This window comes from Galeopterus variegatus, unplaced genomic scaffold (genome assembly GCF_000696425.1).
Source record: "Galeopterus variegatus unplaced genomic scaffold, G_variegatus-3.0.2 Scaffold10252, whole genome shotgun sequence".
Classification (NCBI taxonomy): domain Eukaryota; kingdom Metazoa; phylum Chordata; class Mammalia; order Dermoptera; family Cynocephalidae; genus Galeopterus; species Galeopterus variegatus.
In genome coordinates this window covers 43,058-46,597 of record NW_007736363.1, presented here as the reverse complement: position 1 = coordinate 46,597, position 3,540 = coordinate 43,058, and the positions used below count along the sequence as shown (strand labels likewise).

Here is a 3,540-nt window from a genome sequence, read left to right as displayed (position 1 = left end):
TCTGGAGCTTGTGTCGATGCAGAGCAGTTCAGTACTGTCCTGGGCGTGCGGGGCACAGACCAGGAACTGGGCTTCGCAGCAGGTTCTGCATTCATCCTACATGCAGAAAAACTCCCACAAATTGAGCCACAGCCTGCTAAGCAGTGGGAAGGCTGTGGGCAGGGCCCCCTCCCCTCCCACCTGGCCCATGGGCCGTGCCTTTGCCCTGCCCTACTCTCTGCCGGGACACACCCCTGCCACGGCCACAGGTCACCTGTGTGCACACAGCACGCCCACGACGGGACCCCACCTCGGCCACTGTCCCTGGCTGCAGAGCTCTCGGCGCTGAGCCGTATTACAGTATCTGCTCGCAGCCTGGCGTGTGTCAGATGCCTCGTGTGGGAGCAGGGCGGCGAGTGAGGGGCAGCCGGGCCACCCTGGGCCCCTGTTGCCACCAGGAACAGGGCCATGTCAGCAGATCACCTACACAGGTCACCTGATTTCCTCACCTATGGCATGGGACAATACAACTGTGATCAGATGTTCGTTTGAGGAGCTAGAGATAAAATTTGCACTGCACCTGAGAGGGCAAATGTTAGCTCTTGCTTTTCCTTTCTTTTTTTTTTTTCTTTTTTATTTTTTGCTTTTCCTTTCTTTCTTTTGCTTTTGGACCTCGAGTGCACGAATTCGGATCGATCTAATCCTGGACCCCTGACACACCTTCATTTATTTATTTTTGATTGTGGTAAAATACACATCACCTAGGATTTACCATCCTAACCACTTTTAAGTGTTCAGCTTGGTGGCGTTAGGCCACAACAGTGTGCAGCCACCACCGCCACCGTCGACGGAGCCCTCTTATCTCCCACACAGAGACTCTGTGCCCACCAACCAACGGCCCCCGTCCCCTCCTGAGCCCCTGGCAGCCCCGTCCCACCTTCTGTCTCTGCGAATCTGACTCCTCTAGGACCCTCCTGTGACTGCAGGCACATGCGCTGGCCCTTCTGTGACGCATCGTCGCCTTGGCACGACGTCCAGCAGGTTCACCGTGGGGTGGCCTGTGTCGGAAGCACCTTCATCTCTGATCCACGTGTGGCCGCCGGCTTTCGTCACGTGCTCTTTCTTTAGTTCTTTATTTAGTTTTCCTTTTTTCTGTTTTACACCTTCCATTGTAAAATAAAAAACAATACAAAAAAATCCCCCAAAGCAGAAGCATCACTTAAGGAACTAGTGTCAGGCAGTCACCCTCGCCACCACGGCCCGTGTCAACACAGGGAATCCCCGCGCCACAGCCCACACCCTGCACGCCTTCCCTGTGGGGGCCATGGCCCGACGCGGTGCCAGGGCTGCCTTCGTTCTCTGTGGTTTCACCGACAAGTGCGCCTCCNCACTTAAGGAACTAGTGTCAGGCAGTCACCCTCGCCACCACGGCCCGTGTCAACACAGGGAATCCCCGCGCCACAGCCCACACCCTGCACGCCTTCCCTGTGGGGGCCATGGCCCGACGCGGTGCCAGGGCTGCCTTCGTTCTCTGTGGTTTCACCGACAAGTGCGCCTCCCCAGCACTGCACTGTCCTGTCGCCCACTTTTTCATCTGAGGTCTTTAACGTCCCCCTCCATCCCTTTCTTTCTGTCATTGTTTGTTGAACAACCTGGGCCCAAGGACCAAGGCGTTTCCCAGGCCACCATTGCTGAGGCGTCACCCTGCTCCTCTGTCCTCCGCATCTCCTGCGAGCGGCAGGCGGACCCGAGGCTGGGCCACACTCAGGGCCACACTCAGGGCCACTGGAGGTGGGAAGGTGTGGAGGGCTCCGTGGGAGGCACCCACCTTGGGCTTTCAGCAGCAGCAGTGTCCTCGCTGTCACTGGGATTGCAGACGAGTGACCCTCTGGCCTGGAAACGTGCCAAGCGGTGCCCCTCTCACCTTTGTTGTCCCGGGGCGCGGTGCGGGGAGGAAAGGTGGGATAGGTTCTCGGTTCTTCCTGCGTGCTGCACACCGGCTGCGGGGGCTGCTGAGTGTCGCCGTGCACGTGGGTTTAAGCATGCCCGTGGCTCTAATCCACCGCAGTAGGAGCCCCACGGACGCTGCATCGTCCCACCTTTGGCCAGGGAGAGCCTCTGCGAGTCGGGCGCGTCCCTGCGGTGGTCACCAGCAAGGACCGACCACGTCGGCGCTTTTGGGTCACTTGTAATCCCAAGTGTCCACCAGACACTCCGCATTCAGCTCATAGGGACGCCTGTCACCTGATCGCATAGGGAAGGCACGCTGGCTTTCAGTTTTGCTGTGTCGTTGCTTGCTCTCTCTTTTGTTTGTTTTCTGAGGAGATGTAGGGTGATTCCAAATGAAGCCATCACGCAGAGTGGAACCGAGAACACGGGCAGTGACCCACCCGCCTGTGCGGTCCACTTCCCATCCGGGCTGCCGGCCTATGGCCATCGCTGTTGGGAATCTTGTGTTGACGGTGTCTTGCATGCAATGTAGATAGACAGAGATATTAATAATGTTATAAATTATACATGTCTGTCCATATATACATTTTCCTAGCTATAGGTTCTCCTAAAAAGTCATTGGTCAGTTTTAGTTGCACTTTTGGGGGACTTAGTTTTTATACTCAGTGTGATTTTGCTAAGATGTATCCATATCGATGTTAGGAGCTACCCGGAGGTGGCGACCCAACCNCTAAATACCTTTAAAGCTGTTTTAGGAAATTGGATGCACATAAGAAAACAGAGGGGGCAGCTCGATGTAAGGAAAACACCTTCCTATCAACTCTGAGCGAGGCCCTGCTCACCTGCCGTGTCACTTGGGCCTTGCAATTCCAGGGGCAGGGGTCACAAGGTCCCTTCCACAGTCGAGCCCAGGTGTCGGGCGGGGTCCAGAGGCCTCTCTGGAGAACTGGCCAAGCTGGGTGGTTCCCATCTTGAAAGGAAGGGTGCTGTAGGGTCCAGAGCTTGCACATTTGGATAAAAGGCAGTTGTCATAAGAAGCCGAGGGAAATAAGTCTTACTTGCGAGAATAAGTGGTGTTAGCACTGTGGGTGAGCAGGTGTTGTGGACAGAAAGAGCATTTAAGCTGTGTTTAGAAAAATCGAACTTTGCTCATGGAATCATTTCTTATGTTTAAAATAGAATGATCACACTGTGGAACAAAATTCTAAATAGCCGTGGGGAGCTTCCGGACTCAGGCTTGTTTTTATGGCTTTTCATATTCCTTTAATGGTGTCCCTTGAGCTTTTGGGTCAGACACTGTAAACCTTAGCATTTTTCATTTGTTTTTCTTTATGGTTGAAACCTAGGCATGTGAAGACATCAGGAACACACTCTGGGGTGGCGTGTGTTCCTCTTCAGCCCCTACTGGAGGGCCAGGAGTGCGTTCTGGCGTAACATGAAAGGGATGCTGCCACAATCAGGCAACAGAAGAAGGAAAATACGCCGCAGGAAGGAGCAAGGGGCTTATTTAGATTCGGGTCTAGGAGCCAGGAATCTGGAGTCTGTTCTCACAGCTATGTCAGTGCCTCGGTCCTGGTCAGTGTCTGAACTTTTGTTCCTAAATCTTATTCC

At 54.4% G+C, this 3,540-nt stretch overlaps 1 protein-coding gene across 1 annotated transcript in view; it reads left to right on the top strand.

The window, feature by feature from the left end:
* The window catches only part of KIF25 (kinesin family member 25), a 27,513-nt gene that overhangs the window by 1,061 nt on the left and 22,912 nt on the right, over nucleotides 1-3,540 (top strand). The window lies entirely within an intron of this gene.